The sequence below is a fragment of the Elaeis guineensis genome, chromosome 12 (genome assembly GCF_000442705.2).
Source record: "Elaeis guineensis isolate ETL-2024a chromosome 12, EG11, whole genome shotgun sequence".
Classification (NCBI taxonomy): domain Eukaryota; kingdom Viridiplantae; phylum Streptophyta; class Magnoliopsida; order Arecales; family Arecaceae; genus Elaeis; species Elaeis guineensis.
This window is the reverse complement of record NC_026004.2, coordinates 39,576,903-39,599,819: the sequence shown is the minus strand read 5'-3', so window position 1 is coordinate 39,599,819 and position 22,917 is coordinate 39,576,903.

Below are 22,917 nucleotides of genomic sequence, written 5' to 3'. Positions count from 1 at the left end.
AAAAATATATTTAATATTTAAAATTTTAAAAATAATTATTAATATTAAATATATATTAAAAAATATAGTAATTGCATCGAAAGATGGTGGACCCACTACCTAATTGAGCAGGCCTTGGAGGTCACAATCCTTTGCCCAATTTCCGGATGTATCCTTCCTCAGCTGGAACCGTGACTCACGGAGCGTTCGCTGGGCAAACGGACGGTGATACGGTCTGCATTTCAATTAGGTCCCATCGAGAACCCAACCGTTGCGACGCCGATCAAGCGTCTCTCCATCTCGCTCGCCGTGATGTCCGATACCGATTGGGGAAATCACATCAAATCTAAAGCGCTAATGGCTACCATCTTTGAGATCAAGAGCCCAAACTCATCACCGTCGCTCCTTCCTGTTTTTGACCCTTAATCGTCGGTGAATTTAAACGGAATGGACCGAAATTGACGGCCAAGATTCGATGAACATTTATACTGTAATAAAAAGGAAAGGTCGTACTGCGACCTTTTTCTTTTTACCTTCTACTTTAAAATAAGTAAATAATCAATATTAAAAAGTAAATTTTAGGGGCGTCGGCGCCTCGATTTCCGGGAGGGGATCGTCCAGTGATGTGATGGAATTGACCCGGAGGAGGGGGCCGAAGAAGGGGAGCACGTTCTCGTGCAACGTGGCATTGGAACTGAGAGGGACCTTTTCCTGGGGTTATCTACTAGATTTAATGAAAACGTACAAGGGAGGTGGGTAGGTTGGACCGGCGCTTTGCCTTGTGCAAATTGGGTCCGCCACCAGTACACTTATCAATGGTAATCTTGCAATCAACACGAGAATCTGAGGCGCAAGGTGTTTTTATTTTTTATTTTTTTATTTTGGATCGTCTTTTATTTGCACATAAATTGGAGAAAGTCGTTTTTTTAACTGTCTACGCATAAAACAATAACCACAATTAATTTTGGATAGTATATTATCTTTTTATTTTTATTTATAAAAATCATCAAATTTAATATAAATAACTCTTACTACTATAAATAGCAATGGATAAGATCCGAAAACATAATCCACCATATTTGAAGGTTAAATGCTAAATTTTTAGATAGTGTTTGACAGTGATTTTAGTATTCCTGAAATAAGAATACCAATTTCATAGAATATTTATTCATCATCTCTATTTTAATTTTATATTTGATTGAAAATTTGCGAGGTCTACTAAAATTATACATTATTATTTCTTAAACTAAAATAAAATGAAATTATTTCTCATCATTTTCTTAGAATAAGCTATTCCATGATGAAATATAGAATATCTTAAATCAGATAGAAGGAAATAAAGTGTAATTAATGCACCTTTGATCGAAATTATAAAATCCACGGGCTCCACTGCCATTTCATAGTGTGTTTGAGAGAATAAGGTGGAATAAATCCTTATTTCATCTTATTTTCAGCAATCAAATGCTATTTTAAAGACTTTAACTTACTTATATGGTATCTAACGAAGGTGCCTCTTTTGTAAAAAAAATTGGATAACTTTTCCAGCATTATGATATGATGCCATCCTATAAGGGAACAATATACTTAGTAATCAAAACTAAATTCTGCCATTTAGACCTCGTCAAAGCAAAATATTTTTTTTATGGGAATGAGTTAATAAAGCATATCTCTTAATATGGGAATAATTAGACCAAATGACTGAAGATAAAGTTGCTTAAGAAGAGAACTATCTCCCGTGATTTTAAGATTTTCATGATTATTATTGTGGGGTTGCCCCACCCAAGCTATGAGCCTCGGGATTCATCCTCAGTGCTACCAATAAGACCCTAATGACCGACCCAAAAGCTCGGATGAACCTAATATTGAAAAATATGTCCTAAAGCTAATCATTTGACGATTGTGCTAATTATAAATGTATATGAATTAATAAATAATAAAAATTATTTGATTTTTTTCATCATAAGGTTACATCTTCTAACAAACTTCTATATTATAATGAAGTTCTTAGAACTATTTTGATCGATAAAGGAGGATTTATCGCGTAGTCCTTAAATTGGTTCGCGACCAAATGATACGCTATTACTAAGACGATAGCGATATTAAGTGTAAGTCGTTGTGTGCGATATACGTTGGTTGTCCTCATAACCAAATGATTTGGAGACACTGGTATGGCATGCAGGTAAGATGTAGGAATACATCATCGTTAAATGTGATTAACTGTGGAGCACTCTACTGTCAAGGGTAGTTTGAAGCAAAAATTCAGTGCAGGGGTAAAATGATAATTTTAAATTTTTTTCAAAATCACTATTTTACAGTAAAAATTATTAATTAATCTAATTAATTAATAAAAATTTATCCTACACTAGGATCTAAATATGATATATAGTATGCATGCATTTAAATTTAAAATTCGAATTTGAACAGTAAACACTTTACTGTAATGTGTTCAGAACATAATACCTTTGTGCGGGTAGTAGATCGCCGCAATCTGATCACCGTAGGGAGAGTCTGATCATCATGATGCAGTCACACAGTGTGTCTGACCTCTGTGGATCATCCACATGAAACTTTCGGTCTGATCGACTCCTCACGAGTGCTAGCTCGTTGTAGAACCCTTTCGACGGTCGATGCTGATCGAACTCCTTTGATCGATGTCTGCCGATTCTTCAGATACTTCGGATCATCAGCAGATGTGCTTGAGAGGATGTTGAAGATCTCTCTGAAATTTGGTGGGCTCACAACACTTGTAGCTCACCTTCTCACTTTTCGAACTCCAAGCTGAAACCCTGAAGAACTCACTGAAACCCTGCGTACACTTTTTCTTTCTTTTCTTTCTTTTTCTCTCGAAAGGATATTGACCTTCACCTTGCATACAAGGATTCCTCACGCCCAAATTTTCTCTCAAAATTTTTTTTGCATACGCCCCACTCTTCTCCTCCTTTTAAAACAATCAACCAAGGTCTTATCCACGTGAGAGGATAAAGATGAGTAATTGCACATTTGAATTCAAATCAAATTTTGAATTCAAATAGAAACTAATTTATCCCTATCCACTAAGGGCGTGAGAAGAGGAGGGCGTGGCTTAATTTGTGCATGAGTGATTTTATGAGAAACATTTTCTCGTGTAATAAATAGGGTGTTAAAAGAGGATAAGGTCAAAGCGCTAAGATTGGTTGCTCATTCAAATTCAAACTTTGTTTTGAATTTGAATGGCCAACCAATCATCCTTATCCACTCTGTTGGGTGTAAAACCCTCCCAGCCGAAGTTCGTGTCAGGAGTGACTCCTACGGGAGTCGAACTCCGTCTCCAACTTCGACTGCAGGCAAACTTCGTCCGTACTCCTATGGGAGCCAGACTCCATCTCCAACTTCGACTGCAGGCAAACTTCGTCCGGACTCCTACGGGAGCCGGACTCCGTCTCCAACTTTGACTGCAGGCAAACTTCGTCTGGACTCCTACGGGAGCCGGACTCCGTCTCCAACTTCGACTGCAGGCAAACTTCGTCCGGACTCCTACGGGAGTCGGACCCCGTCTCCAACTTCAACTACAAGGAAACTTCGTCCAGACTCCTACGGGAGCCGGACTCCGTCTCCAACTTCGACTACAGGCAAACTTCGTCCGAACTCCTACGGGAGCCAGACTCCGTCTCCAACTTCGACTGCAGGCAAATTTCGTCCGGACTCCTATAGGAGCCAGACTCCGTCTCCAACTTCAACTGCAGGCAAACTTCGTCCAGACTCCTACGGGAGCCAGACTCCGTCTCCAACTTCGACTGCAGGCAAACTTCATCCGTACTCCTACGGGAGCCGGACTCCATCTCCAACTTCGACTGCAGGCAAACTTCGTCCGGACTCCTACGGGAGCCGGACTCCATCTCCAACTTCGACTGCAGGCAAACTTCGTCCAGACTCCTACGGGAGTCGGACTCCGTCTCCAACTTCAGCTGTAGGTAAACTTCGTCCGGACTCCTACGGGAGCCGGACTCCGTCTCCAACTTCAGCAGCAGGTAAACTTCGTCCGGACTCCTATGGGAGCCGGACTCCGTCTCCAACTTCGACTACAGACAAACTTCGTCCGGACTCCTACAGGAGCCGAACTCCGTCTCCAACTTCAACTGCAGGTAAACTTCGTCCGGACTCCTACGGGAGCTGGACTCCGTCTCCAACTTCAGCTGTAGGTAAACTTCGTTCGGACTCCTATGGGAGCCGGACTCCGTCTCCAACTTCAACTGCAGGTAAACTTCGTCCGGACTCCTACGAGAGCTGGACTCCGTCTCCAACTTTGATTGCAGAAGACTTCATCCGAGCTCCTACGGGAGCCGGATTTCGCCTTCAACTCCAGCTATAGGTGGGATTTGTCCGGGCCCCCACGGGAGCCGGACTTCCGTCCTGAACTCCTGCTGAAGGTCTCGGCCTAGATTCCTCGACAAATGATCCCCATCCGGGCTTCTGCGGAAATCAGACTCCAACCGAACTTCAGCCGACAAGTCTGGACCCCCTGGCAGGCCGCGGTAACGGCCATGACTCTGCTCCACTCCCTACGACGGATCCTACGCGGCTCCATTACTCCCTGGCGGGCCGCAGTAACGGTCACGACTCTGCCCCACTCCCTGCGGTGGATCCTGTGCAATTCCACTACTCCCTGGCGAGTCACGACAACAGACGCCGCTCCGCTCCCCGCAACTGATTCCACGTGGCGAGCCATGATGACAGCCACGACTCCACCCCATTACTCTTCATGATTAATTCCTCCTGGCCCCGTACGGCCCACGACGAGGCGATCATAGACAGTCGCTATCAATCTTCTGCTCCCCCCGTCTATAAAAGGGGATCCCAGATACGTTATTTCTAAACTCTCATTTTTACCTAAAAACTCTGCTAAAATTTTCGTTCGAGCACTCCATTCTTGTTGAGGCAGAAAACTGACTTGAGCATCGGAGGGTCTTGCCGGAGCAACCCCACCTCTGGTTTAGACTTCTTTTGCAGGTCCCGACAGCGACCGCGGCTCCCTCGACTCCAGCTTCTCCGACGCAGGCGGATTTTTGCACCAACAAAATTGGCGCTAGAGGAAGGGGTGTGTCTTCACAGTACCCTTGTTCTTAAAGGAGCGCTCAGTGGGACCGTCTCCGATCATCTTCTCCGACATCCACTACTCCTTCCCCCACTAGATCCTCGCCCGATGCCTTCTCGCGAAGCATCCACACGGCGACCCATGGCCTCCGCGGCCAGATCTCAGGCTCCGGCCTCACCTCCAGTTTTCCAGGTCCCACATCCTCCGATGATGGCTGCTGGCATGGAGCGATCAGACAATCGGCCTCCGACGGATTTCGCCAACATTATCTCGGAAGAATCTCGACGGGGAGCGACTGGCGTATTGGTCGGACCTCCCAAGCGGCAAAAGATCGAGGAATCCATAACTTTCATCGAAGAAGATGCTCAGGGAGTTCAATTTTCTCATAACGATGCGGTCGTAGTTTTCCTGAACATAGCTACTTACGACGTCCGCCGCATTCTTGTCGACAATGAGAGTTCGGCCGACATTTTGTTCTACGATACCTTCTCAAGAATATCCATCCTTGACGGCCATTTGAGGCTGATTAGCTCCCCTCTAGTAGGGTTTACCGACGATGCTGTTCCGGTGGAGGGAGTGATAACTTTGACTGTGGCCGCGGGTCGATATCCAAGGCAATCCCGGGCTCTGGTGAATTTTTTGATGGTGAAGGCACCGTCAGCCTACAATGCGATCCTCGGCCGACCTGGCCTCAATGCTCTCCGAGCCATCATGTCAACCTACCATTTGAAGTTGAAATTCCCTACTGACCAGGAGATCGGAGAGGTCAGGGGAGACCAAGCCCTGGCCAGACACTGCTACAACATAGCCTTGCAAAGAAGTGACCAATCCGACCCCTGTCCAGTTGATGGGCTGGATGCCCGCGACGACCTCACTGAGGAGAGGGGCGGCCCAATCGAAGATCTGGTTTCGATCCCTTTGAACGACAGGAATGTGGAGCATGTGGTGAAGATCGGCTCCAACCTAGGGGAAGAGGTGTGGACGCATCTCATCGACTTTCTACGAAAGAATGCGGACGTTTTCGCTTGGGTTCCAGCAGACATGCCGGGGATTGATACGAAAGTCATGGAGCACCGCCTGGCCATCGATCCCAAGCATCGACCGACGAAAGAGAAAATTCGAGGTCATGCACCAAAGAGGCAAAAAGCGATAGCCAAGGAAGTGGACAAACTCCTGAAAGCTGGATTCATTAGGGAAGTCAGTTATCCTGACTGGATTTCCAACGTTGTCCTAGTCAAAAAGGCAAACGGCAAGTGGAGGATGTGCATAGACTTCAAAAAGCTGAATAAAGCCTGCCCAAAGGACAGCTACCTTCTGTCCAGAATTGATCAACTGGTGGACGCGACCTCGGGCCATGAGCTCCTCACCTTTATGGATGCATTCTTCGGCTATAATCAAATCAGGATGGCGTCGGAAGACGAAGAAAAGACTGCTTTCATTACTAACCGTGGCCTTTACTATTATAGGGTCATACCTTTCGGCCTAAAATATACAGGCGCAACCTACCAACGGCTGGTGAACAAAATCTTCAAGGAGCAGATTGGCCGCAATATGGAGGTCTACATGGATGACATGCTCGTGAAAAGCAAATCTTCCATGAACCACGTCGCTGACCTCGAGGAGGCCTTCGACGCCCTCCGAAAATACAAGATGAAGCTGAACCCGACTAAATGTGCTTTCAGAGTGACCTCAGAGAAGTTCCTAGGCTTTATAGTATCAGGATGCAGAATCGAGGCCAACCTGGAGAAAATTCATGCCATCCAGGAGATGGCCGCCCCGAAGTTGATAAAAGAGGTTCAGCGCCTTACAGAGAGGGTGGCAGTCCTGAATCGCTTCGTCGCGAGGTCGGCCGAATGGTGCTTACCCTTCTTTCAAACCCTCAGGCGGTCGAAGAACTTCTGTTGGACCCCTGAGTGCCAACAGGCGTTCGAAGAACTAAGGAGCTACCTCGGCTCACCTCCGCTGTTGGCAAAGCCAAAGCCTGGAGAAGAACTGTTTTTATACCTGGCGGTCTCTCCCACGGCTCTCGCGGTAGTCCTTATCAAGGAAGAAGCAAAAGTCCAACAGCCGATCTACTACGTCAGTCGCGCATTGAGAGACACCAAGACCAGGTATACTAAATTAGAAAAACTGACTTACACCCTGTTGATTGCAGCCCGGAGGCTCTGACCCTACTTTCAAGGGCACACCGTAACGCTGCTCACCGACCAACCGATCAAGGCGATTCTACACCGGGCAGATGCCTCTGGGAGGATGGCAAAATGGACGATCGAGCTCACAGAATTTGACATCAACTACCGACCCAGGCCAGCAGTGAAGGCCCAGATATTGGCAGATTTCATAGTGGAGTGTACTATCCTAAGGAGGCCGAACCTGAACAAGATGAAATTGACGGCCTGGAGACTCGACCGAACTCCCCCAAAGAAGAAGCAGATCCCTCTGGTTGCTTTTGGGCCCTCTACGTGGACGGGTCTTCCAACATGTCAGGCGCAGGTGCGGGCCTGATCTTGATCAGTCCAGAGGGAATCATCGCAGAGTACGCTCTGCGCTTCGAGTTCCCCGCAACAAATAATGGAGCAAAATATGAAGCTCTGATCGCAGGACTGAAGATCGCCAAAGAACTGGGAGTAGATCGGCTCCAAATCCACAGCGACTCCCAGCTAGTAGTGGGACAAGTCAACGAAAACTACGAAGCACGAGAGGACAGCATGGCTAAGTATCTTGAAAAGGTAAAAGAGCTCATCCCCGCCTTCAGTAGCTTCAACATCAAGCAGATTTCGAGGATGGAAAATATCAGGGCCGACCTTCTCTCCAAGCTGGCAATGCTGGCTCCAGCCGAATTGCCTAAGAATGTTCTTTTTGAAGTTCTAAAGTGCCCGAGTACGGAAGAATCGCGGCCCGTGATAGAAATTGACCATGAGCCCAGCTAGATCGACCCACTGATAACATATCTCAGAGACGGGGTTCTCCCCCAGGATGCAAAAGAAGCTCGAAAGCTTAGAAATCAAGCCTCCCGCTACATCCTTTATGAGGGCAAGTTGTACAAGAGATCATACTCGTTGCCCCTTTTAAAATGTCTCCGGCCTTCGGAAGCTGACTACGCCTTGCGGGAGGTGCATGAAGGAATCTACGGAAGCCATATGGGGGCTAGATCTTTATCTCACAAGTTGCTCCACCAAGGATATTACTGGCCGACGATGCATCATGACTCGTGTTGGGTACAAAATACCCACGGTCGAAGTTCTCGGCAGGATTAGCCCTTGCGAGCTCCGCCCGGACTCCTACGGGAGCCGAGCTCCGTCCTCAACATTAGCTGCCGGTAAGCCTTGTCAGGACTCCTACGAGAGTCGGACTTCGCCTTTAACTTTAATTGCAGGAAGACTCCGCTCGGACTCCTACGGGAGTCGGGCTTCATCCTCGACTCCAACGGCTACAGACAAACTTCGTCCGGACTCCTACGGGAGCCAGACTCCGCCAACAACTTCAACCGCAAGTAGACTCCGCCCGGACTCCTACGGGAGCCGGGCTCCGTCCTCAACATTAGCTGCCGGTAAGCCTTGTCCGGACTCCTACGGGAGCCGGACTTCGCCTTTAACTTTAACTGCAAGTAGACTTCGTCCGGACTCCTACGGAAGCCAGACTCCGTCTTCTATTCCGACTGCGGGAAGACCTCGCCCAAACTCCTACGGACACCGGACCTCGCTACCGACTCCAACCGAACTTCGACCGACAAGTCGGGCCCCCTGGCAGGCCACAGTAACGAACAACACTGCTCCACTCCCTGCGGCGGACCCTACGCAACTCCATTACTCCCTAACAGGCCGTATTAACGGCCACGATTCTGCTCCACTCCCCGCGGCGGATCCTGTGCGATCCCACCACTCCATGACGAGTCACGACAGCGAACGCCGCTCCACTCCCCGTAACTGACTCCACGTGGCACACCCCGATGATAGCCACGGGTTCACTCCACTACTCTTCACAGCAAACTCCGCCTGACTCTGGGCAGCCCACTGCCAGACGATTACAGATGTCGCTGTCAGGCTACTGCCCCCTCCGCCTATAAAAGGGGGCTCCAGATACGTTATTCTATAAGCTCTCATCTTTTATCTAAAAACTCTGCTAAATTCTTCGTTCGAGCACTCCATTCTTGTTGAGGCAGAGAACTGACTTGAGCATCGGAGGGTCTTGCCGGAGCAACCCCACCTCCGGTTTAGACTTCCTTTGCAGGTCCCGGTGGCGACCGCGACTTCCTCGACTCCAGCTTCTCCGGCGCAAGCAGATTTTTGCACCAACAGGATTTGGCACTAGAGGAAGGAGCTGTGTCTTCGCAGTACCCTTGTTCTTAAAGGAGCGCTCAACGGATCCACCTCCGATCATCTTATCCGGCACCCACTCCTCCTTTCCTCATCTGATGCCTTCTTGCGAAGCCTTCGCACAACTACCTCCGACTATGGTCGCCGACAAGGAGTGGCCGGACGATCGGCCTCTATCGGATTCCGTCAACACCATTTCGGGGGGATCCCAGCGGGAGGCAACCAACATACCAGCTGTATCCCCCAAGCAACAAAAAGTTGAAGAACCCATAACCTTTACCGAAGAAGACACCCAGGGAGTCCAATTCCCTCATAACGACGTGGTCGTAGTTTCCTTGAATATAGCAAATTACGACATCCGTCGCATCCTTGTCGACAACGAAAGTTCGACCGACATCTTGTTCTACGATGCCTTTTCAAGGATGTCCGCTCTTGACGATCATCTGAGACTGATTTGCTCCCCCCTGATAGGGTTTACCGATGATGCCGTTCCGATGGAAGGAATGATAGCTTTGATTGTGGCTGCGGGTCAATATCCAAAGCAATCCAGGGCTCTGGTGAATTTCTTGGTGGTGAAGGCGCCATCCGCCTACAATGCAATCCTTGGCCGACCCGACCTCAATGCCCTCCGAGCTATCATTTCGACCTACCATTTGAAGTTGAAGTTCCCCACCAACCAGGGGATCGGAGAGGTCCGGGGAGACCAGGCCCTGGCCAGACACTGCACAACATCGCCTTGCAAAGAAGCGATTAGGCTGACCCCTATCCCGTCGATGGACTCGATGCTAACGATGACCTCACCGAAGAAAGGGGCAGCCCAATCGAAGATCTGGTACCAATCCCTTTGAATGATGGGAACGCGGAGCATGTGGCGTTAATTGGCTCCAACCTGGGGGAGGAGGTGCGGACGCGTCTTATTGATTTCCTCCGAAGGAATGCGGACGTTTTCGCTTGGGTTCCAGCAGACATGCCGGGGATTGACACGGGAATCATGGAGCATCACCTGGCAGTCGATCCGAAGCATCGACCGACAAAAAAAAAATTCAGAGTCATGCCCCGGAGAGGCAGAAGGCGATAGTCGAGGAAGTGGATAAGCTTCTCAAGGCCGGATTCATTAAGAAAGTCAATTATCCTGATTGGATTTTCAATGTTGTTCTGGTCAAAAAAGCAAACGACAAGTGGAGGATGTGCATAGACTTCAAAAAGCTGAATAAGGCTTGTCCAAAGGACAGCTACCCCCTCCCCAGAATCGACCAACTGGTGGATGCGACCTCAGGCCATGAGCTCCTCACCTTTATGGATGCGTTCTCCGGCTATAATCAAATTAGAATGGCGTCTGAAGATGAAGAAAAGACAGCTTTCATCACTAATCGTGGCCTTTACTGTTACAGGGTCATACCTTTCGGCCTCAAGAATGTGGGCGCAACCTACCAACGGTTGGTGAACAAAATCTTCAAAGAACAGATCGGCCGAAACATGGAGGTCTATGTGGACGATATGCTCGTAAAAAGCAAGTCTTCCAGGAATCATGTCACCGACCTCGAAGAGACCTTTGACACCCTCCGAAAGTATAGAATGAAGCTGAACCCAACTAAATGCGCTTTCGGAGTAACCTCAGAAAAGTTCCTGGGCTTCATGGTATCAGGGCACGGGATTGAGGCCAATCCAGAGAAAATTCGCGCCATCCAGGAGATGACCGCCCCAAAGTCGATCAAAGAGGTTCAGCGCCTCACAGGAAGGATAGCGGCTCTTAATCGCTTCGTCGCGAGGTCAGCCGAACGGTGCTTGCCCTTCTTTCAAACCCTCAAGCAGCCAAAGAACTTCTGTTGGACCCCTGAGTGCCAACAGGCGTTCGAGGAGTTAAGAAGCTACCTTAGCTCACCCCCGCTGTTGGCCAAGCCTGAACTTGGGGAGGAACTATTTTTATACCTAGCGGTCTCTCCCATGGCCCTCGCGGCCGTCATTGTCAAAGAAGAAGCGAAAGTCCAGCGACCAGTCTACTACATTAGCCGCGTGCTGAGAGATGCCGAGACCAGGTACATCAAATTAGAAAAACTGACCTACGCCTTGTTGATTGCAGCTCGGAGGCTCCGACCCTACTTTCAAGGGCACACCGTGACGCTACTCACCGATCAACCGATCAAGGCGATTTTACACCGGGCTGACACCTCCGGAAGAATGGCAAAATGGACGATCGAGCTCACGAAATTCGACATCAACTACAGACCTAGACCAGCAGTAAAGGCCCAAATACTGACAGATTTCATAGTAGAGTGCACCATCCCAGAGGAGGTCAAACCTGAGCAAAGCAAAGTTGACGACCTGAAGTCTCAACCGAACTCCCCCAACGAAGAGGCCAATCCCTCCGATCACTTTTGGACCCTCTATGTGGACGGATCTTCCAACATGTCGGGCGCAGGTGCGGGCCTGATCTTGGTCAGTCCAGAGGGAGTCGTAGCGGAGTACGCTCTGCATTTCGAGTTTCCCACAACAAACAATGGAGCGGAATATGAAGCCCTGATCGCAGGACTAAGGATCGCCAGAGAGCTGGGAATAAGTCAGCTCCGGGTGCACAGTGACTCTCAACTGGTGGTGGGGCAAGTCAGCGGGAGTTATGAAGCACGGGAGGACAGTATGTCCCGATACCTTGAGAAGGTAAAGGAGCTCACCCCCGCCTTCAGCAGCTTCAATATTAGACAGATTCCCAGACTGGAGAATACCAGGGCCGATCTTCTCTCCAAGCTGGCGACATCTGCTCCGACCGAATTGCCCAGAGGCATCCTCTTCGAAGTTCTAAAACACCCGAGTATAGAAGAATCGCGGCCCGTAATGGAGATCGACCACGAGCCCAGCTGGGTCGACCCGCTGATAACCTATCTTAAAGATGGGGTTCTCCCCCAGGATGCGAAGGAGGCTCGGAAGCTCCGAAATCAAGCCTCCCGGTACATCCTTTATGAGGGCAAGTTGTACAAAAGATCATACTCCTTGCCCCTCTTGAAATGTCTCCGGCCCTCGGAAGCTGATTACGCCTTGTGGGAAGTACATGAGGAGATTTGCGGAAACCATTTGGGGGCTAGATCTTTATCCCACAAGCTGCTCCGTCAGGGATATTACTGGCCAACGATGCATCGTGATTCGATTGAATATGTCAAAAAGTGTGATCGATGCCAGAGATACGCCAACATCCAGAGACAGCCCACCACCGAACTCACATCCTTGAGTGCCCCATGGCCTTTTGCACAATGGGGGATGGATATCCTTGGCCCTTTTTCCATGGCATATGGGCAAAGGAAGTTCCTCCTTGTAGCGATCGACTACTTCACCAAATGGGTTGAAGCCGAACCACTAACAAAAATCACAGAAGCGAAAGTTCAAGATTTCGTCTGAAAATCAATCGTGTGTAGGTTCGGTCTGCCTAGAACCCTAATCACCGATAACGGACGACAATTTATGGGAGCGAAATTCATCGAATTCTGTGAAGATTTAAACATCTCCCATAATTTCACATCAGTAGCCCATCCCCAGGCGAACGGCGAAGCTGAGGTGACCAACAGAATCCTTTTGTAGGGGATTAAGACAAGGCTCGAAAAAGCGAAGGGAACTTGGGCGGACGAACTTTATCATGTGTTGTGGACGTATCGAACTACTCAGAGGCTACCCACGGGGGAGACCCCTTTCGCTTTAGCCTTCGGTACGGAAGCCGTCATCCCCATCGAGCTCAAACTCCCGCAGCACGAGTCGTGGCGTTTGACGAACATCAAAGTTTGCAAGGTCTTAGAGCCAACCTCGACCTACTGGAAGAAAGACGGAAGATAGCTCAGGTTCGGATGGCAGCCTACAGACAGAAGGTTGCTCGATATTACAACGCCCGAATTAAGAACAAAGCCTTTAAAGCGGGAGATCTAGTGCTTCGACGAGCCACTGTCTCGCAACCTCAGGACCGAGGGAAACTCGCCGCAAACTGGGAGGGACCGTATGAAGTCAAAAAAGTAGTCCGGCCCGAAACTTATTATCTTAAGGAACTCGGAGGAGCCGACCTCCCGCAACCGTGGAGCTCGAAAAACTTGCGGATGTACTACCAGTAATTTCATTAAAAATCACATACCTATATGTCTTTGGACAATGCAAACAAACTGTATCAAAAACGAAAGGGAAACCTCATCCCGACAAGGTCGAAGGTCCGGTTCCATTTAGACCGGATGGGGGAGAGGCCCTACAACACCCATATGCACCCCCACAGCCATGTCAGGAATAGGAGGAGAACCTCGTCCTGACATGAGCAAAGTCGAAGGCCCGGTTCCATTTAGACCGGATGGGGGAGAGGCCCTACAACGCCCATATGCGCCCCCACAGCCATGTCAGGAACAGGAGGAGAACCTCGTCCTGACATGAGCAAAGTCGAAGGCCCAGATCCATTTAGATCGGATGGGGGGAGAGGCCCTACAACGCCCATATGCGCCCCCACAGCCATGTCAGGAACAGGAGGAGAACCTCGTCCTGACATGAGCAAAGTCGAAGGCCCGATTCCATTTAGACCGGATGGGGGGAGAGGCCCTACAACGCCCATATGCGCCCCCACAGCCCTGTTAGGGATAGGAGGGGAACCTCGCCCTAACTTGAGCAAGGTCGAAGGCCCGGTTCCATTTAGATAGGATGGGGGAGAGGCCCTACAACGCCCATATGCGCCCCCACAGCCGTGTCAAAAACAGGAGGAGAACCTCATCCTGACATGAGCAAAGTCAAAGGACTGGTTCTTTTAGACCGGATGGGGGGAAAGGCCTTACAGCGCCCTAACGTGCCCCCACAGCCGGGCCGGGAACGGGAGGAGAACCTCGCCCTGGCTCGAGCAAAGGGGAAGGCCCGGACTCCTACGGGAGCCGGGCTCCATCCACGACGCCAAGGAAGACTCCACCCAGACTCCTACGGGAGCCGAGCTTTATCCATGACACCGTGGAAGACTCCACCCGGACTCCTACGGGAGCCGGGCTTCATCCACGACACCGCGGAAGACTCCACCCGGACTCCTACGGGAGTCGGGCTTCGTCCACGATACCACGGAAGACTCCACCCGGACTCCTACGGGAGCCGGGCTTCATCCACAACACTGCGGAAGACTCCACCCGGACTCCTACGGGAGCCGGGCTTCCTCCACGACACCACGGAAGACTCCACCCGGACTCCTACAGGAGCCGGGCTTCATCTACGACACCGCGGAAGACTCCACTCGGACTCCTACGGGAGCCGGACTCCATCCACGACACCGCGGAAGACTCCACCTGGACTCCTACGGGAGCCGGGCTTCGTCTACGACACCGCGGAAGACTCCACCCGGACTCCTACGGGAGTCGGGCTTCATCCACGACATCGTGGAAAACTCCACCCAGACTCCTACGGGAGCCGGGCTCCATCCACGACGCCAAGGAAGACTCCACCCGGACTCCTACGGGAGCCGGGCTTCGTCCACGACATCGCGGAAGACTCCACCCGGACTCCTACGGGAGCCGGGCTTCATCCACGACACCGCGGAAGACTCCACCCGGACTCCTACGGGAGCCAGGCTTCATCCACGACACCGCGGAAGACTCCACTCGGACTCCTACGGGAGCCGAGCTTCGTCCATGACACCGCGAAAGACTCCACCCGGACTCCTACGGGAGCCAGACTTCATCCACAACACCGTGGAAGACTCCACCCGGACTCTTACGGGAGCTGGGCTTCGTCCACGACACCACGAAAGACTCCACCCAGACTCCTACAGGAGCCGGGCTTCATCCACGACACCGCGAAAGACTCCACCCGAACTCCTACGGGAGCCGAGCTTCATCCACGATACCACGGAAGACTCCACCCGGACTCCTACGGGAGCCGAGCTTCATCCTCGACGCCAAGAAAGATGCCGCCCGGACTCCTACGGGAGTCGGGCTCCACCCACGACCCCAATCACAGGAGGGTTCCGTCCGGACTCCCACGGGAGCCGAACTTCGCCTTGACTTCAGCGGAGAAAGATTTCGAGCGAAAAGGAAAAAGGAAGGCAACGGACCAGGACAGCTACGGTTGGAAAATGGACTGCGATCGAGGTACAAAAAACTCTGTCACCGCAAGGACTGGGGCTCCCATCGGGAGTCCCAGCTCTTGGGGAAGTTTTCGACACAAAATAGGATGACTTACTTAGGGTGGCAGAAGCTCGGATCTCCGAATTCAAGCCCTGGGAGGGACCCTAGGCCCGAATGGCCCCAAGCGAGCCTGCAGCCATTGACGGAATAAAAGAGGTCGTCGATGACCTTAGGACGACACGAAAAAGAAAAGAAGAAAAGGAGGAAGAGAGAAGAAAGAAGAATAAAGAAGTTCGGCGGACGACTATTCGATGCAAGATGCAGGCGAGATAACAAAATCTCCTCTTCATTTTTCAACCAACAAGGTGTACGTTACAAGACCCGATGGGCCAGAGAAAAAAAAATATAAAAAATAAATACATCATCGACGACATCGAGAACACGGTTTGGAAAGGATACGCCAGAAGCCGCTTCAAGCTGCAAACTTCTCTTCCCATTTCGTGTTCAGTGCGTGTGGCGGGCCTATCGGCTTTCATCTCGCCTTGCTTCGCCCCACCTCCGAAGTCCCAACCTCAGGGGGAAAAGGATGGGATAGATTCCTGGGGGCGGTAAGGGCAACGATAGCGGCGACGAAGATCTGTTTCAAGAAGAACCGAAGTCACCCTGGGGGCAACGGTGGCGCCAGAAATATGCGTCATCACCAAATACTCCGTGGTAGCCACCGTCCAGAAAGCTCCGGCAAGGTTGGCATGCGCTACTTCCACCGCCCCCGCAACAAGTTTTACTGCCCCACCGTCGACGTCGACCGCTTCTGGTCCCTCGACCCCGACGGCATCAAGGATCCCGCCACAGCTTGTGAAGACAGCTCTGCCCTCTTAACCGGTATCACTCCGCCTTGCTACTCCAAAATTCTCGGGCAGAATACCTTTACCGGCGGCCCCCGTTATTAAACCCCTGTTGTTGAAGGAATTCTTTCTTGAGCCCCTTTTGAGACAACGGGGATCCTCAGCGGCCACTTGATGACCGGAGATCTCACCGGCCGCTGTTCTCCTCCTCGCCTTCCTCCAAGCCCTAGACATCCCTTCGAGGATGGCCTCCGGGGTGGAGGACATGACGTGGGAACCCCTTAGAAAAGAATCGAGGAGATGAAGACGGCAAGGACTGGTGCAGAGGAAGTGGCTGAGTAGCTAGGCCCTCAGATGGAAGAAAGGTGCCGTCCTCCCGAAGGAAGAGCAGGGGGTTTAAATAGCCAACGGATCTTAGCGCAGTTATGGCGACGGGCGTCCCTAGGCCAACTGGTGCGTGCCACATATCCCGCATGTCCCACTCGCCGCTATCGAGGATTGACTGTTCGTAAATTTTTGTAACACGATGATTGGGATCACGTTTCGACGGGAGTTCCGAAAAGACTCTTCAGGTCGCCTTAACCGAAAAAAGGGCTCTGACGTGCGTACATTAAATGCCAGCATATCCGAGGGCGGTTATGCGTAGGATTCGAGGGGATAACTTCGGCCATCCCTCTGTACTTCCTTCATTCGAACTTCAAACTCGAAAGTAGGGGGACTGGTGTTGGGTACAAAATATCCACGGCCGAAGTTCTTGGCAGGATTAGCCCTTGCGAGCTCCGCCCGGACTCCTACGGGAGCCGGGCTCCATCCTCAACATTAGCTGTCGGTAAGCCTTGTCCGGACTCCTACGGGAGCCGGACTTCGCCTTTAACTTTAATTGCAGGAAGACTCCGCCCGGACTCCTACGGGAGCCGGGCTTCATCCTCGACTCCAACGGCTACAGACAAACTTCGTCCGGACTCCTACGGGAGCCGGACTCCGCCAACAACTTCAACCGCAAGTAGACTCCGCCCGAACTCCTACGGGAGCCGGGCTCCGTCCTCAACATTAGCTGCCGGTAAGCCTTGTCCGGACTCCTACGGGAGCCGGACTTTGCCTTTAACTTTAACTGCAAGTAGACTTCGTCCGGACTCCTACGGAAGCCAGACTCCGTCTTCTATTCCGACTGCGGGAAGACCTCGCCCAAACTGGGAAGGCCCGTATGAAGTCAAAGAAGTGGTCTGGTCTGGAACCTATTACCTCAAGGAGCTCGGGGGAGCAGACCTCCCGCGACCATGGAGCTCGAAAAACTTATGAATGTATTACCGATAACTTTATTTTAAATAAAAGTTGCATATCTACATGTCTCTCCTCTTGGCACTAGCTTATATCGACAGGACAGTCGAAACCAACCGTGTCGGAAGCGGGAGGGGAACTTCTTCTCGACAAAGTTGAAGGCCCGATTCTCTTTAGATCGGATGGGGGGAGAGGTCCTGCAACGCCCATATGTGCCCCCACAGTCCTGTTAGGGACAGGAGAAAAACCTCGCCCTAACTTGAGCAAAGTCGAAGGCCCGGTTCTCTTTAGACCGGATGGGGGGAGAGGCCCTGCAACGCCCATATGTGCCTCCACAGCCCTGTTAGGGACAGGAGGAAAACCTCATCCTAACTTGAGCAAAGTCGAAGGCCCGGTTCTCTTTAGACCGGATGGGGAGAGAGGCTCTACAACGCCCATATGTGCCCCCACAGTCCTGTTAGGGACAGGAAAAAAACCTCGCCCTAACTTGAGCAAAGTCGAAGGCCTGGTTCTCTTTAGACTGGATGGGGGGAGAGGCCCTGCAATGCCCATATGTGCCCCCACAGCCATGTTAGGAACATGAAGAGAATCTCGTCCTAACATGAGCAAAGTCGAAGGCCCGATTACACCTAGACCGGATGGAGAGGAAGGGCCCAGCAGCGCCCCTATGTGTCCCTACAGCCGCATTAGAGATAGGAGGAGAACCTCGTCCTAACCAGAGCTGAAACCTGTTACGACAGAAATAGGGGAAGAACCTCGCCCCGACACCAATTAAGGTCTGATCATTCAAGACCAGATGAGAAAAAGGGGGACCTTCCCAGCGGCCCCTTCGCAATAAGACTCTGTCTGGACTTTTACGAGAGCCGGACTTCGCCCTCGACTTTGATCGCAGGCAGACTTCGCCCGGACTCCTACGGGAGCCAGGCTCCATCCCCGACTTCAACCGCAAGCAGACTCCGTCCGGATTCCTGCGGGAGCCAGATCTCGTCTTTGACTCCGGCTACGGAAAGACTCCGTCCGGACTCCTACGGGAGCCGAGCTTCGTCCCCGACCTCGACCGCTGGTAAGCTTCATCCAGACTCCTATGGGAGCCAGACTTCGTCCCTGACTTCGATTGCAGGTAGGCTCCGTCCGGACTCCTACGGGAGCCGAACTTTGCTCCGACTTCGCCTACAGGAGCCAGACTCCCGCAACCCCACCAAGAGCAGAGGGAAAAATTTTACTCGAAAAAGAAAAAGGGGAAAGCGGAGAGGAGTTAAAGAGGAAAGCGATGAAAAAAAAAAGCGATGGACTTCGTCGGCGATGAATGGAAAATAAACAGCATCAAATATGTAGAGAACCTCACCTCAGCAAGGGTTGGGGTTCTTATCAAGAAGCCCAACTTTCAAGAAAGCTCTTAACGCAAGCTCGAGACAAGACGACTTCCTTAGGGTGACGAGAAGCTCAGACCTCTGAGCTCGAGCCCTAATAGGGGGCACTAAGCCCGAGTGGCCCCAGACAAATCTGCGGCCTCGAACGAAAGGATGGGTCGATGCGATGGCAATCGGATACCTCCGAACGACACAAAGGCCGAAAGAAGCACGGCAGGCGACAATTCAACACATGGGTAAAAGAGGTAGCAGAAAATTCCCTTCTTATATTATTTATTAAATACGTATTATAGAGCCATTAAGGCTGAAGAAGAAGGATGACTGGAAAGGTGAGCTGACGTGGCCACAACCAGTAACCTCCAGACGACCTCAAAAAAAAAAAAATGAAGAAGAAGAAAGAGAGAGAAGGGAATACAACAATAACAACGATAAAGGAAAGAAGTTCAGCAGGCAGCAATTCGACGCAAAGTGCGGACGAAGTAACAAAATCTTCTTCTCATTTTTTGATTAACAAGATGTACGTTACAAGACCCAGAGGGCCAGAAAAAGGAAACAAATGGATACACCGGAGACCACTTCAAGCTGTCGACTTTTCTTCCCGATTCCGTCCTTCTCAGCAGTATTTTCCAGTACGTGTGATAAGTCTCTCAGCTCTCGCCCCCCGCCTCGTTCTGCTCCATCGTCGAAACCCCAACCCTAGGGGGAAAAGGATGGGATAGAATTCAGGGGGCAATGAAGGCAACAGCAACGGCGATGATGACCTGCTTCAAGAAGAACTGGAGGTATCCCAGAGGCCGCGATGGCACCGGAGGCATGCGCCACCACCGTGAGCTCCATGACAACCACCGTTCTAGGTACTCCGACAAGGTCGGCATGTGCTACTTCCACCATCCCCGCAACAAGTTCTACTGCCCCACCATCGGTGCCGACCGCTTCTGGTCCCTCAGCCCCGATGACGTCAAGAATCCCACCACAGCTTGTGATGACAACTCTACCCCCTTGACCGATGTCGCCCCGTTCGGCTACTCCAAAACTCTCAGGCGGAATGCCCTCGCCGGTGGACCCCGTCATTAAACCCCTGTTGTTGAAGGAATTCTCTCTCGAGCCCCCTTTAAGGCGAAGGGAACCCTCGGTGACAGTTTGATAGCCAGAGAACTCACAGGCCACTATTTTCCTCCTCACACTCCTCTTGGTCCGTGGCATCCCCTCGAGGTTGGCCTCCGGGGTGGGGGCCCCGACGGGAGAACTCCTCAGAGAGGCGAGGGGATTGAAGGCGGCGGAGAGCCGGCGGGGATGGCGAAGACTGGTGCGAAGGGTGCTCAGAGTCGAAAAGGGCACTGATGGAGTGGCTGAGTGGCTAAACTCTCAGGCGGAAGAAAGGTGTCGACCCTCAGGCGAAGTGAAGCCCCTGGAGTAAAAGCGGGGGCTTAAATAAGCAACGGAGCCTGGTGCAGTTATGGTGGCAGATATCCCTAGGCCTACCAATACCCGCCACGTGTCCCACTCACCGCGACATAGGGTTGACCGTTCGCGGACTGCTATGGCGTGACGCTTAGGATTACTCCCTGGTGGGAGTTTCGAAAGGACTTTTTGGATCGCCCTAATCAAAAAAAGGCTCCAGCACGCACGCATTAAATGTCAAGATTTTCAAGGGCGGTCGTGTGCAGAATTCGAGGAAATGACTTCGACTGTGAAAACTTTCTGTACTTTCTTCGCTCGAAGTACGAACTCGAAAGTAGGAGGACTGGTGTTGGGTGTAAAACCCCCCCAGTCGAAGTTCGTGTCAGGAGTGACTCCTACGGGAGCCGGACTCTGTCTCCAACTTCGACTGCAGGCAAACTTCGTCCATACTCCTACGGGAGCCAGACTCCGTCTCCAACTTCGACTGCAGGCAAACTTCGTCCGGACTCTTATGGGAGTCGGACTCCATCTCCAACTTCGACTGCAGGCAAACTTCGTCCGGACTCCTACGGGAGCCGGACTTCGTCTCCAACTTCGACTACAGGTAAACTTCGTCCAGACTCCTACGGGAGCCGGACTCCATCTCCAACTTCGACTGCAGGCAAACTTCGTCCGGACTCCTACGGGAGCCGGACTCCGTCTCCAACTTCGACTGTAGGCAAACTTCATCCGGACTCCTACGGGAGCCGGACTCTGTCTCCAACTTCGACTGCAGGCAAACTTTGTCCAGACTCCTACGGGAGCCGGACTCCGTCTCCAACTTCGACTGCAGGCAAACTTCGTCCGTACTCCTACGAGAGTCGGACTCCGTCTCCAACTTCGACTGCAGGCAAACTTCGTCCGGACTCCTACGGGAGCCGGACTCCGTCTCCAACTTCGACTGCAGGCAAACTTCGTCCAGACTCCTACGGGAGCCGGACTCCGTCTCCAACTTTAGCTGTAGGAAAACTTTGTCCGGACTCCTACGGGAGCCGGACTCCGTCTCCAACTTCAGCTGCAGGTAAACTTCGTCCGGACTCCTACGGGAGCCGGACTCCGTCTCCAACTTCGACTGCAAGCAAACTTCGTCTGGACTCCTACGGGAGCCGGACTCTGTCTCCAACTTCAGCTGCAGGTAAACTTCATCCAGACTCCTACGGGAGCCGGACTCCATCTCCAACTTCAGCTATAGGTAAACTTCATCCGGACTCCTATGGGAGCCGGACTCCGTCTCCAACTTCAACTGCAGGTAAACTTCGTCCGGACTCCTACGGGAGCCGGACTCCGTCTCCAACTTCGATTGCAGAAAGACTTCGTCCGAGCTCCTACGGGAGCTGGATTTTGCCTCTGACTCCAGTTACAGGTGGGATTTGTCCGGGCCCCCACGGGAGCCGGACTTCCATCCTGAACTCCTGCTGAAGGTCTCGGCCTAGATTTCTTGACAAATGATCCCCATCCGGGCTTCTATGAAAATCAAACTCCAACCAAACTTCAGCCGACAAGTCTGGACCCCCTGGCAGGCCGTAGTAACGGCCACGACTCTGATCCACTCCCTGCGGTGGATCCTACGCGGCTCCATTACTCCCTGGCGGGCCGCAGTAACGGCCATGACTCTGCCCACTCCCTGCGGCGGATCCTGTGTAGTTTCACTACTCCCTGGCGAGTCACGACAACGGACGCCATTCCGCTCTCCGCAACTGATTCCACGTGGCGAGCCATGATGACAGCCACGACTCCACCCCATTACTCTTCATGATTAATTTCTCCTGGCCCCGTACGGCCCACGATGAGGCAATCATAGACAGTCGCTATCAATCCTCTGCTCCCCCCGTCTATAAAAGGGGACCCCAGATACGTTATTCTCTAAGCTCTCATTTTTACTTAGAAACTCTGCTAAAATTTCTGTTCGAGTACTCCATTCTTGTTGAGACAGAGAACTGACTTGAGCATCGGAGGGTCTTGCCGGAGCAACCCCACCTCCGATTTAGACTTCTTTTGCAGGTCCCGACGGCGACCGCGGCTCCCTCGACTCCAGCTTCTCCGACGTAGGTGGATTTTTGCACCAACACACTCATTTGACACATTAAAAGAGGATAAGGTCAAGGTGCTAAGATTGGTTGCTCATTCAAATTCAAACTTTGTTTTGAATTTGAATGGCCAACCAATCATCCTTATCTACTCATTTGGTGCATTAAAATAGGGTGTAAGGAGGGCTTTGTGTGAGAAAAAATTCATGAGAACTTCCTTCTCGTGAATTCAAATGGGCGCAGTGGAAGTGAGGTGGCGCAGGGAGAATGGGTCAAGGTGGTTTCATTATTTAAACCAACCTAATTGAACCAAATAAGTTAGGCTCAATTAGACTAATTTAAATCCAACTAAATTAAGCTTAATTAGGCTTAATAAAATCTTAATCAAATCAGGAATTGATTAAGCCCAACCCCTGATCAAATCAAGGACCAAACCATCTCGACGATTAGGTCAACTCTTAACCTAATCGAGTCAAATCCAACTGAATCTAATTCAATTGGACTTGATCCAAAAATAATTACTCAATTAAATTGAGTT